Genomic DNA, 14,650 nt, shown 5'->3' with positions numbered 1-14,650 from the left:
AAGGGTACAATATAGGTACTGGGATGTCAGTTTTATAATTAGATTTGCTGGCAGGTGCCCGCTATCGCCTTCCCGACTGGCACACTTTAAAGAAGTAAACTGCCTCATGGAAGAGGGCCACGTGGCAAGGGGCTAAGGATGGCCTCTGCGCAATACCCAGTGAGCAACTGTTGAAATTTCAGAGGAGACCCACCCTGTGCGGCCTCCTGAGACACTCTAAAGCAGAGGGCCCAGCCAAGCTCTCCCTGGACACCCAACCCACAGAAACTGTGTGCTTCCAAATTTTATTGTAGTAAAAAGCATGTAACATAAAAGTTTACTATCTCAACTTTGTAGGCATATAATTCAACATTGTTAGATATCTTGACAACAGGTCTCTACATCTTCATCTTGCAAACTAAAACAAGGTGCCCACTGAACAAGAATTTCCCATTTCCCCCTCATCCTAGACCTGGTAACCACAATTTTACCTTCTATGTTTACAGATCCCTTACAGAAGTAGAATAATACAGTATTTGTACTTTGGTAACTTTTTTATTTCATTTGGCATAATATCCCCAATATGCATCCATGTTGTAGCATGAGTCAGAATTTTCTTTTTCTTTTTTTTTTTTTAAGATTTGTTTATGGATACAGAACTGGGGTACAGGCCAGAGGTGGGAGGGTGAGAGGAGTCACCAGAGACAGAGTAGGAAGCAGAATAGGCAGGCTGACTGAAGTACACTGCTGAGGGGAGCAGCAGTGAGAGGTCTGCTGTGCCCTGTGGGTCACCCCCCTGGCCAGGGATCGAACTAGTGCTACAGTGGCTGCAATAGCTTCATAGTGCTGTGCTTTAATCCATTCCGCCACCAGAGAGGGTCCTGAATTTCCTTCCTCTTAAAGGCTGCATAGTATTCTGTTATATGTCTAGATACTATTTTGTTTATCATCTGTCAACAGACACTTGGGACTGGCTCCCTTCTGGCTACTATGAAAGGTGCTGCCATAAACACGGATATGCAAGTGCCCCTTCAGACCCTGACTGCCATGCTCTGGGGTGCACACCCAGAAGAGGATCTGTTGGATCATGTGGCAGTTCTGTTTAAATTTCTGATGTATAGTCACTGTTCTCCATCGTGGTAATACACCTCCACCGACAATGTATGGTTCCAATTTCTCTACATCCTCACCAACACTTGTTTTCTGTGTTTTGATGGTGACCATTCCAAAGAAGTGGTATCTCATTAAATGCATTGTTTTTGTTAAGTTTTGGGGTGACTTTTAGATTAAGACTACATTATTTTGTGAGTTATAAGCAGGGAGTAGTTATTGATTTCAAATACTCTTGAAAAGTTGAGCAGGAGGAACAGAAACAGAGTCCCTGGAGTCATGAAAGAGTGGAGGCCTGGGACTTCAGACAGAGCAGATTCAGTGGGGTACAGAGGCAATAGCAAGCCTCCAGCAAAAGGAGCTGTATCAGGGCACAGGGGCACTTTTTTAAAAGGTTTTTTTTTTTTTTTTGTTGGTTTTTCTTTTTCTTTTTTAAAATTGGAAGAAGTGGTCTGAAGAGAGCTTTATTCTCTTCATTTTAAAAACAGGAAAGAAATGATCACATTTAAAGGTCTCAGGGACCCGGATCTCCCTGGCAATGCAGGGGTTAAAGTCTCAGCACTATCAAGCTATCTTCAACCACTGCAGCATGAGGTTGATCCCGGCCAGGAAGTGACCCCACATGGCGCAGCAGACCTCTCCAGTCTCCCACTGCTCCCTCAGCAGTGTATTGCAGTGGATCTGCCTGTTCTGCTCCCCACACTGTCCCTGGGGAAGCCTCTCATCCCATGCACTTCTGCTCTACACCCCAATTCTTGTATGCATAAATAAATGAAAAATAACTCTTTAAAAATGAAACATCTACGGGCCTGTGACAAGGCTGGAGCAGAACCAAGGTGAGTGGCTCCCACTGCACATTTATCAGACAGCTCTGCCAAGTTCTACGGCAAGATTAGAAGACAAGTACCTACCAGTGATGTTCTGATATCTTTTCTCTGATTGTTACTTTGAGCCTCTCTGGGGGCTAAATGTCTCTTTTTTCAAGTACCCCCTTTCTCGCTCTCCTTCCCCAGGTGCCCTGGTTGCCTAGATATGGCACAAATACAAGCTTACTCTGTGTGCTGGGCAATCCAGGCCCAAGCCATTCTCTTCACCCACAGGCCCCAATTCTGGTTCATGAGTTTTCTGAGCAAAGCATAACGCGTAGTAGGTCCCTAGTGATGTTCTTTGAAAAATGCAGTCACCCATAAGGCTGAGCTTCCTGCGGATTTCTAAATCCCACTGTAAACATCGTGAGGGGTCGGGCCGGTTGGAGCTTGGACCCTGCACAGGAAACGTGCTCCCGCTTTTCTCCCACAAGCATGGGTTGTTTACACGTGTGTTTCAGCTGTTTACGTGAAGGCAGGTTTGACAGTCGGTCTTCAGACCTGGGCACAACTCAATATTTACCGCGCCTAATGTCATGGCTCTTATATAGGTGCTCGCTGAGGCTCATCACGGACACTCCCTGTGGGCTGACTGGACAGTCATTATTCCTCAGTCTGCTGGTAGGTGGAGATGTTCTAAACCCTTTCTATTCATTGTCACCAGCTCTGAGTGAGTCACTAACAACTACACAGCCATGCCACCCTCCTGGTGGGCAGAGAGAACCTGCAGATGGCTGCTCCTCCTCCTACTTAGCAGTGACAGGAAAACTGTCTCAGTAACCTTGAAGCTTTGTTGCAGGCTCTTTGGTTTATAGTCACACACTCAGAGAAGAGCAGGTGGTGTTAATTTTGTTGCCTGGGAACCAAAGGTCCACAAGAAGCTGAGAGGTGCCCTCAGATTCCCAGTCCAGCACTTTCTTATCACAAGAAAAGGAAATCACACATTTATACACAGGCACCTATTTGACTTTAGATTTGATACTATGATTTTCTTTTTGATAAACCATCAGTGATCAATATGAAGGAGTTTATTATTGCTGATAAAGAATAAGCATGGAGACCTGGGCTGGAATCTGTGTTCCGTCATTCATTCATTCATTCATTCAACTGTTATTTACTGAGCTTCTACTTTATGCCAGTGCTGGGGATATGGCAGATAAGCAGCTGCCTTAGTAGCTAAGGGTGGAGAGATGATAAACAAATGTGAATAGCTAATTTTATATAACTGGGCCATGGAGGTGCCCAGATATTTGGTCAAACAGTATTCTGTGAGTGTTTATGACTAAGATTTAATTTATTTATTCTAAAGATTTATTTATTTCTGCATACAGAACTGGGGTATAGACCAGAGGTGCAGGGTGGTGAGAGGATTCACCAGAGACAGACTGGAGAGCAGAACAGGCTGACTGATGAGGTACACTGCTGAGGGGAGCAGCGGGCAAGACAGGAGAGGTCTGTCGCGCCATGTGGGTCACCTCCATGGCCAGGGATCTAACTTGTGCTGAAGTGGCTGCGGGGAGCTTCCCAGTGCTGTGCTTTAACCTGTTGCGCCACCAGGGAGGGCCCTAAGATATCATTTAAATCATTAAACTGAGTAAAGCAGAGAGCACATTTCCAAATGTGGGCATCACCCAATCAGCTGAAGGCCTGAATAAAATAAAAGTGCTGCCTCCTCCTGCCTGACTGCCTTCAAACTGAGACGTCAGCTTTTTTCCTGTCTTTGGACAGGAAAGTCCTGAAACATTGGATTTTTCTGGAGGATGAGCCTGCTAGTCTTCACATGGAACTATATCGGCTCCCGTGGTTTTCAGACCTTTAGGCTCACACTGGAATTAAATTATTGGCTCTCTTAGGTATCCAGGTTACTGACTCATCCTTCAGATCTTAAGACTTGCCTACTTTTATTACTATGTGCAAAAATTATAAACAATTAATTGATCAATCTGTCTTCTCCCCCCCACACACACACCTATTGCTTCTGTTTTTCTGGATAAGCCCAATTAACACAGTAAATGATCAACTTGAATAGTGATAACTTCAAATGAGGAAAATAAGACAAGATTATGGAAAAGAGAGGGGTAATACTTTAGCTGTGACAGTAAAGGTGGCCTCTCTGAGGAGGTGACCCTTCAACAGAGCAAGAGCAGAAATCAATAGCCACATAAAAGAGGTGGGAAATGACCGGGCAAAGGCCTGCAGTGGGCAGGACTGTGAGGAGTTGGAGGGACAGAAAGAATAGCGCAGTGTGGCTAGACTGGAGATGGAGGGCGAGAGAGGGGGGACACAGGTCTTTGGGGCTTCACAGGCGATAGAGAAGAGTTTGGATCTTATTCTGAGCACAAGGGAAATCCTTCGGAATGACTTAAGAAGGCATGGAACACCATGCCTGCTTTGTCTCCCTGTCTTGCTATTTGATCTTGGGTAAATTAGTCAGTACACCTCTGTGACCCTTAGGTTCCTGGTGCTGTCATGAGATCAAGAAATATGAGAATAAGTTAAAGCTGAGTCTAGCCCAAAGGGAGATACTAGAAATGTCAGTTTCCCTTCCTGGCTGTAACTTGGGACAAAGATCTGTAAATCTGACACCAAAACAAGCTGGGGAAGTGGAACTGACATAGACTTTCTGAAGACAGTTTCAAGGATGTTGATATCATTTGCCAGGGACTCCCTGCTCAGGTCGCCTAGGAAAATAATGGGAAATGGGTAAAATGCATGCTCAAAATAATTCGTCATTATGTTACTTACACATGGGAAAACTGGAAAAGGGATAGTTTCAAGACACTTTGGTAACTGAAGTCACAGTTTTGAAGTCAAATAGACTTGGGCTCAAACTCTGGCTTTTCAACTTAGTTTCCTGGGTGTCTTTCGCAAGTAAATTCCAGTTTCATTGGAATGATAGCAACAGCAGCCACACATATACCACTCAGAGTTATGCGACTTAAACACAGTATCTAGCACCCATCAGGCCTCTAATACTAGAAAATTCTGTAAGTATATAATTTAGTATACAGTGTACTGTATAATTGCAATTACATAATAGTTTATATAAATCTGCACATATGTAAATGATGGTTATGCTAAAGATTGCCTCAGTTGATCTACAGATTTAATATAACTCTAATTAACATCTCACAGGTTTACAGAACAAGTTTATCTGGAGGATTTATATAGTGACATAAAGGCCAAGAAGCAGCAAGAATGGCCCAAGAAGAATAAGATGGATAGCAAGACCTACTGTAAGATTATGATAATTAAGACTATGGATTGACACAAGGAGAGACTGGCTAACATAATACAGAAAAGACAGCCCATATAAATGGGCCTCTGATATATAACATATAAATAGACTATAAATGGAAGTTTGATATAGGACAAAGTGACACTGAATATCAGCATGGAAAGAAAGGATTATACAATAAATAGTGTTGAGACCATGGACTATCCACACAGAAAAAAAACCCAAGAATTTGGCTCCTTACTAAAACATAAAAAGAAATTCAGATGAAGTCAAAATTTAAATATGCAAAGTTTTAAGTGTTTGAAAGAAAGCATAAAAACCGTGCTCATACAGTAAGTACTAGCTACATACGGCTATTTTAATATATTTTAAGGTAATTAAAATAAAATAAAGCTTAAAACACATTTCATGTGATCAGCAGTCATGTGTGGACATTTCTAACACTCTAGAAAGCTCTACTGGGTAGCACTGATATAAAAGAGTATCTCCTTACCTTAAAATAGGGAAATATTTATTTACAAATACACAAAAAATGCTTTCAACAGAAGAAAATACTTGTAATTCAACATTACATTTTTAAAATTCTACTTATCGAAACATACCATAAGGAAAATGAAGACAAATTTTGAACTGGGAGAAGAAACAAACATAATCCATAAAGATTATACTCACAATATAGAGAAAATGCCTATGTATTGAGTACCAAAGAAAACAACTAAAGACATGAATAGACATTTTAGAAATGGATCATGATCATATGTACTTATATGTACGAGATGGGTAAAATATAAACTTAGTAACAGCAAGTGGAGAGGATGTGGATCTTCTCCAGAGTGGGAGTGCAAACTGGTACAAAAACTTTGGGAAACAATTAGCACTGTCTTATAGGGTTTACTATCCTGAGCAACTCCATCTCTTGTGTGTGTCTGACAGGTATTCCAGCATAAATGCATCAGAAGAAAGGTACAGGATTGTTCATAACATTTTCTTTGTAATTAAAAAAATTGGAAACAAACTAAATGCCCAGTAATAAGAAAGCAGATAAGTAGATAATGGTATATTTATACTGGAATATTATACAGCAGTGAAAAGGATGAAACTACAGCTACATTACCTCAAAAAGAATTTTAGGTGAATGCTAAGTACAGCCAAAGTTAGAATGCTACCTAAAGTATGATATCACTTCTATAAAGCCCCCAAATGTGGTTGTACAAGGTTCCTTTCAAGTTAGACAAGAGTAGGTCACTTGATAGCACTGGGGTAATAGGTATCTATCATGAGGATGACCAGAAATGCCCAGAAGGCCCTTGACTGATGTACTCTGGGACCCAGGGACCAATCAGAGGAATGCTTTGTTAATAGGACTGGAGCCACAGGTGGGAATTAGGAGTATATCAGTGCACTCATTCTCTTCTCCCTAATGTCCAAAATCCAGTATTCAGTTTAACCTATGCTTTTCTCTGTCAATAACAAGGACAAGATCTGTCTCTTGAGCAGCAGCCTACATTATACAGCCTGCTCCACGACTCTTATTTCTTTACTTTATCAGTGAGTATTACTGACCCAACTACCCAAACCCAAACAAGCAAACACTACAAAGCTCATTATTTAAGTATACATACATACATGCATACATACATACAGGTTTTGTTTTGTTCCAAAAGGCAGGGGGACAATAAGCTAAAAATTCAGGAAGGTAGGCTTGGTTGGATATGGCATGATAGTTTTGTGAGACTCTACTATTGCTAATGCTCTAGAGCTGAATTTCATGAGATGAATTCGTGAGTGTCTACTGAATTATTATGTCTTGAAACGTACGTATTTTGTATGCATCAAATCTAAATAAATGGGGAAAATGTAGTTTATTTTCTCCTTTTCTTTCGATAGAATCGAAAGACCACCCACCAATATATGGTAATTTTATGATAAGAAAAGAAATTAAATAACCTGGGAAACATCTCTTATTAAATTCAGGAATCATTTACAATTGTGTTTGGGTGCTCAGAGAAACAATGTAAGGACAGCAGGTTTACGAGGCTCACCCAGTTTCCCAGGTCATCTGATAAAAATATGTTCAGCTCAAATCCTCTTGCAGGAGCCTTCACTCTGAGATTTCCTTTCAGTTAATGGCTCGGGGTTCAAGAGAAGCAGCAGTCTTTGGAAACCCAAGAACGAGTTTTGAATGTCAACTCTTGTCGCTCAGCAGCTGTGGGAACTTTGGCAATATACACAACATCCCTGAGATTCAGCTTTTGTGACTGTAAGTAAAAGCACAGTGATGTTTACTCTGAACTTTATTTTTTATATTTTGAAAGGACAGGTTTATGAGGAAAAGGAGAAAGAAAAGAGAGGCACCTGGATAGTCACAGGTGGGCAGGGCAGCTGCTGCTACTGTTTCACAAAGGAAAAAAAACCGCCAAGAAAACTCTTACTTAGTCACAGATGGACAGAAGAGTCGCATCTTTGCTCTGAACTTTCTTTGGGTGAGTTAAGGATAAAGTCCATGCAGCATGTTTCCAGGTCAGGGTCCTTGATAAAGCCAGGACTTGCTTTGTGGCCCCCACGCCCCAGACAATGATCATACCTTGTCACATGGCAGCCCTTTCGTTTGCAAAGGTGTGCATGTATGGGATTACACTGTTGATCTTATCATCAAAAGATGTTTTATTAATAGTAGTAGATTACAGTAAAGTACTTGCTATGCTTATATTTTTTATATTGCAGTGGGTACTCAAAAAGAGCTGATTAAATGAACGACTGCTTTCAGAGTTGAGGAGAGAGGTGGGTCTGCTAAATATCAGATGCTACAAGTCTCCTTTCAAGTAAACAAGAGGAGGATGCTTTGACCACTGACAACCGGTATACATGAGGAGGTATGGCCAGGAACACTTGCGGGGCTGCTGACTGACGGACTTTGCATCCCACAGACTGCTCAGTGGAACGCCTTGTTAGTAAGATTGGAACCATGGGTTGCGGGGCAGGATTATGATTTATCTGATCAGCAGACTCACTTCCCTAAAGCCCTAAATAACATAATCATATTTCCAGTTTAGCAGTTTACGAGGTTAAAAGCTGTTCCTACAGCAAAAGCAGCTCTGACTCTCTGCTACATTGGGGATCCTTATGGGAGGCCCAGGACTCTGAAACTGCCCTGAGTCATTCTGGTAGGCAGCCAGGGCCTGGCAGAAGGCCCTGTTCTGGTAAGAGGCGCTGATAGAGCTTCTGAACAGCTAGAGGTAAGGAAAGAGAGTTGGTGCCACCTGGAGGTCAAGAGTGAGTACTGCAGAAGGCCACGAACTACATAGAACAAAACAATTGTCCTGGCCCATGGCAAAGGGGTGCGGTGGTGGTAGTGAGAAGTTACTTTAAAACCAATCTTTACCAAAAAAAAAAAAATACTTTTTTGAAATGAAATTTTAATTGATATTATTATACATTCATATGCAATTGTAAGAAATGAAGAGTTTATTTTGATAGAGACCTTCCATCAGTCTGCCACGTAAGGCAGGCCCAACTGCCTGCCTGCTCACTGGGGTACTAGCATCCAGGCCGCGAGGGGAGAGGAAGGTCTGCAGGTACAGGCAGGGATGACAAGAGGCAGGCATTTGGCTTGCCTAACTCCTGAGGTGTACAATAAGTCGAAAAGTGGCAATGGCACCTTCATCAGCTGGTGCAGTTCACATCCTCTGGCAGCCAGGGTTGTAGAGAACAGGGAGAGACAGGCACCATCTAATGTGTCTTACCCCTCCTCATTGGCTCATGGGCAACCAGAAGTCAGACTTCAGGCCTAGGAGGTCCAAGTTCAAGGGTAAGCAGCCAGCTAGATTCAGTCTGGAGGACCAAGGTGGATAGCTTGGATGGAATGGTCTGAGACTGAAAGCTCCTGAGTTCTATCAGCTGGCTAGACCTCAGCTCAGTCTGAGGCTCCTGAAATTAAACTTCCTGACTTACCCACACCCAGCTATGATTCGGTCTGGAAACTACCAGGTGCTGGTGGGCAGGTTAAGCCTGGAGGATTTCAAGATCGATAGCTAGCTGGACCTGGCTCAGCCTTCAGGTTCCAGACTTTGACTGCAGACCAGAACCAGACAAAGACACAAACATAGACATAGCAGGATAGCTCCAGAATGGAAGATGAAATGTATTCAGCTAGGAGGGCCCCCAAGTCTAATACTGACCTGACATGGACCAGCATGGCGGGTTCCAAGATTATGGAAAAGTATGAAATCTACCCAGAGCAAATTCAGCCTATGGGCTCTGGATCAACAGCTGCCAGTCAGGGCCGTTGGTGGAAGGCTACTGAGGCAAACAACAGGCAAGGCTGAGCACACAGCACACGCGGAGGATGACTGCCTGGAACCAGCTAATCATGGAGGATGATGTCGCGCAGCAGCCCAGGCTGGCCAAGACGGGAGGATGTTGAGGGTGATTGGCCCATCTCGCAGCCCTGGGTACTGGCTGCAGATCGCCAATGTCGACCAACAGCCCATTCCAGACTCAGTATGGAGGCTACCTAGGTTGACCAGTAGCACAGCACTGGTCATCGGATGGATTCTGATTAGATCAACCAGAAAGAGGGCCCTGGGATCAACCTAGAGGCTGGCAAGGTGGAAGAGTAGCCCAGTCTCTAGCTCAGCCTGGAGGCTGCGGAGGAGAGCAGCAGCTAAACCCAGGTGATGGCTGGGGGCTGCTGAGGAGACAGGCAGAGCAGCTTACTGGTCCAGGTCTGCAGGCTGCTGAGGTCAACCCAGAGGCTGAGCCCTGCCGGGCTCCACCAGCATGCCAGCCCCAAGATGAGCTGGAGGGACCCTTGCGGTGGCACAGCGGGTTAAAGCGCAGCACTGCAAGCTGGCTGCAGCCGCTTCAGTGGGAGTTCAATTCCTGGCCCCGGAGGTGACCCCCATAGCACAGCAGACCTCTCCTGTGTCACCTGCTGCTCCCCTCAGCAGTGTACTTTGTCAATCTACCTGTCCTCCCCACTCTGTCTCTGCTGATTCCTCTCACTGCCCCGTACCTCTGACCTGTACCCCAGTTATGTATGCATAAATAATCTTTAAAAAACAAAGCAGGAGGAAAAAACAAAACAAACAAAAAAAAAAAACAAAGCAGGAGGGTCCTGGAAGCAAAGTGAAGCAAAAATTACTCAAAACAGCAGGATGGTGCAGGCTCAATGAGCTTGTGGCCCAGGGATCAGCCTGCAGACGGGATCTTGCACCAGCAGGCCAGCCCAGTTCAGCCTGGAGGCTGGTAAAGTTGAGCAGCAAGCTGGCAACAGCTCAGCTGGGAGGCTGCCAGGGGTACCAGAAGGCCCACTCAGGCTCAGCTGGAGGGCCCAAAATACAAACAGCAGTTGGGTCCTGGAACCTAAATGAAACAGAAGCCCCTCAAAAAAGGGCAGGATGCTGCTGGGTCATCATGAGGAATGGCACTCAATAAACTTGTTGCAGGGGACTCAGCTGACACAGAACAGTGACCAGCAGACTGGCTCCAGCTTGGCCCGGAACTGGGGAGGTTGAAATGCAGGCCTGTGCCAGCTGAGCTGAGGCTCAGCCTACAGGCTGGGAAGACAGATTAGCAGGCTGGCCTCAGATCAGATTGGAGGCTGGGGAGATGATCCAGCACTTAGGCCTTGGCTCAGCCTGCAGGCAAGGGTGGTCGACCAGCAGACCAGCCCCAGCTCAGCCTGCAGGCAGGGAAAGTCAACCAGCAGACCAGCCCCAGCTCAGCCTGCAAGCAGGGAAAGTCAACCAGAAGGCTGCCACACTAAGAAGGGAGCTGGGGGGTTGACCAGCAGGTGGGATCCAGTTCAGCCTGGAGGTTGGGGTGGTCGACCAGCAGGCTGACAGGTTCAGCCTACAGGCAGTGTAGATTGACCAGCAGGTCAGCCTGCGCTCAGCCTGGAGGCCACCAATGTTAACCAAGTAGCCACAGTCTGTGGCTTTTTGGCTTCCACTCTTATTTTCTCCATCTACTGCCAGTCTCACTGTGTCTGGTCTGGAGACTTACAGGAATCTGTAGTCAGCAGTTTGCCAGGGGTAGCATGCATTGTGCATACCGAGACTAGGATTGTTGACAATAGAAAGACAGATGCCCTTCCTGGCCTGGGAGGAACTCATACAGGGTGGTTAACCCTGGGAAGATACCTGAGATTGCTCCACCAAGGAGAAAGATCTGCTTTATTCCATGTGTGTCCTCTGGGCTGTGGTTTGGGCTCCTCATGGTGCGCTCACTTACTTGGGAAGCCCAAAGAGGCTTTTCTCTTTCCCATGATCTCTTGCTCAATTTCAGGGCCTCAGTGAAAGATGCCTACACCTTCTGCCCTAGGATCCCCATCCCCCACCCCTTAGGAACTAAGTGGCTCAAGTAGATTCCTCACTTATATTACAAGTGCTGTGAACTGACAAAAGATAAAAAAGAACTAATACAGATATCTTCTGTACTCTCTGCCTATTTTCTCTAAAGCAAAAGTATTCTATACAGATCAGTGGAATAGAATTGAGAATCCAGAAATGAACCTGTACATTTATAGCCAAGTGGTTTTTGACAATGGTGACAGCATAATTCAATAGGGGAAAGACAGTCCTTCTAACAAGTGGGGCTGGTAAAACTGAACGAGCACACAAAAAAGAATGATGTTGGGGCCTCCCTCGTGGCATAAAGGGTTAAGTCTCAGCACTAGGAAGCTATCAGTAGCCACCGCAACAGAAACTCAATCCCTGGCCAGGGAGCTGACCCACATGGCGCAGCAGACCTCTCTTGGTCTTGCCAGCTGCTCCCCTCAGCAGTGTATTTCAGTCAGTCCATCTGTTCTGCTCCTCACTCTGTCTCTGGTGAGTCCTCTCACCCCCCAAAACACATCTCAGGTCTGTACCCCAGTTCTTTGATTATGCAAATATAAATCTACCTCACACCATTTACAAAAACTAACTCAAAAGTCAGACCAACAACTTAAATCTGAAAGATAAAACTATAAATATCGTGGAAGAAAATATAGGGATAAATCTTCATTATTTTGGGTAAACAATGACTTCTTTTCAGGATACCAAAAGTCGAAGTTAGGAAAGAAAAAAAACAAATCGGACCTCACCAAAGTTAAAGGGCGCTATCCAGAAAGTGAAAAGACAACCCATATAATGGTACACAGGTTTACAAGCAACCATGCATTGCATGATACCATTTCGATAAAATACCCACGATGGACAATGTCAAAACCAGGATATAATCTACCAAACTCATTAATATTTCCCTAGATTCTCTTGTGCTTTTAATAGTCTGTTTCTACAACGGACCTAGCAATGCTGATTGCCAGGGCAAATTAGGGCTAATTAGGCAGCTTCAGGGACAGTGCAGGCAGGACTTCTGAAGCATTAAAGAGCTAACCAAACACACTACAGAGATGAGGTGAGACACCCAGGAGGGCTAGTGGGGTAGTAAAGTTTAAGACACCTTGGACTGGAGCAGTAGAGGTAAATGGAGCAGTAGAGGTAAATGCTAAGAGCTAAGAAATTGGGCACAGCTGCCTGGATCAGTACAGCCACTAGAAGAAAGAGCCAATCACAAAACAGGACGATGACATTTTAGAATGAGGAGACAAGGCTGAAATAGCTCCTAGAGATAGGCCCATCAGGCTCCTTTGCCCCGCCCAGGTACAGCACACCTGGGAGTCCTCGCTTTCGTTCTTTTTCCTCTAAATAAACTTTTGCTTACTTTCTTGAACAAAGTTTGCTTCTCCTTGCTTACTATCTAAAAAGCCTGGGACTTCCTTTTCACATCTTCAGGATAAGAACTTGTGGCAGTTTAAGGGTTACCAGTGTGAAAAGCAGAAGCAGCAGCTATAACCATGGTAATGGTACATACTGGCTTCATCTTCATGAAGAATATATATATATTTAATGATAAATCTTTTTTGAAAGGTTGATTTATTGATGCATACAAGAACTCGGGTACAGGCCAGAGGTTCAGGGAGTGCGAGCATTCACCAGAGTGGGGAGCAGAACAGGTAGATGTACTGAAATATACTGCTGAGGGGAGCAGCGGGGCGAGACAGGAGAGCTCTGCTGTGCCCTGTGGGTCAGCTCCCAGGCTGGGGACAGAACTCATGCTGCAGTGGCTGCCGATAGCTTTGTAATGCTGCACTTTAACCCCTTGCACCACCAGAGAGGTCCTGATAAAGACTTTCAATTACATATAAATCCATATTTAGAGCTGATCACAAACCATAATTCTCATACTTAGAAAGACATTGTAAAAAATACTGCCCTTGGTATATAGCTTTATATACTTAATACAGAATGAAAGATTTAATCCAACACAATTCCTCTGTATTTCACCATTTTTAATACAGCAACCTAATCTCTGGTGTCCTTTTCTGGTTTTAGCCATGAGGCATATTTATTTCACCTTAATTATGAAAACTATTAGACCCTGTTTTTCTCTTTGCTTGTTTCACTTATAAAAAGTTTACACATTGGCTCCCAGATCATCAGAACGAGTTTAAGGATGCATGCAGAATATTTCTTCAAGTGGATGTACTTTTATTGTTCAACATTTAGGATATTTCCATTTAATTCCCTGCTGCAGTGGGAAGCTTTAATTTTCTTCTTTTGGTCGATCGTCTCCAAATAAGGGATGAGGTTAGGGGTTAAAGATTCTGAACATCTTTCTAGCTCCGGGCACTCTCCCCTTAGCACAAGGAAGGTTCTGTTCTCTTCCCCCTTTCTGCCTAGACCACGGCTCAGCCTCCACAACGTGAGACCTTTAAAGGTTGGTGCCCTCACCGCCACCCCTTCACCAGCTAGCCTGTCACCCCCTCCTCCATCTGCACCATCAGGCATATGCCTCAACCCCCAGCCACCTCGCCGCTCACCAGGGTTCGGCTCACCAGGCCTCCTTCTCCCCTCTGGGGCTTCGGGCAGACCCTCGCCTTTGAGCTTTGAGCTGGTGGCAAGCTTCGCAGGGCTCCACAATCCGGACCCTCTCTGTGGCAGCATTTTGTCACTGGGGACTCACCGTTCTTACCTTGGGGGTGTCCGGTGGAGGTACCCCCTTAGATAAATCCTGGGCATTATTTCCGTTCCCCTTTCCCATTCTTCCTGGGTACATCAAGGAGGCGCTTGATATAAATATCCAAAGCACTTAAAAAGCAACATTGGTTTCTCTGCTGATCCTCTACTTCAGTAGAATCCTGAAAGTTAAAAGGGCACAAAACAATCTGCACCAGGAGTAGATGTGATAGGAGCTAGGAAAATATGAATTATAAAGCAGTTTTATGCTTTAATTCACTCAAGAGGAATTTACCGAGGACCTCCCAGTGGGGTAGGTGTTAAGTCTCAGCACTATCATGATATCACTCATCTCTGAGGTCCAAGTTCGACCCCCAGCCAACGAATGACCAACATGGCCAGCCAGCAGACCTCTCCTATCTCGCCCCGCTGCTCCCCTCAGCAGTGTACTTAGT

This window comes from Condylura cristata, unplaced genomic scaffold (assembly GCF_000260355.1).
Source record: "Condylura cristata isolate star-nosed mole 26May11 unplaced genomic scaffold, ConCri1.0 scaffold00033, whole genome shotgun sequence".
NCBI classification, from domain to species: domain Eukaryota; kingdom Metazoa; phylum Chordata; class Mammalia; order Eulipotyphla; family Talpidae; genus Condylura; species Condylura cristata.
This window is presented reverse-complemented; position numbering follows the sequence as displayed.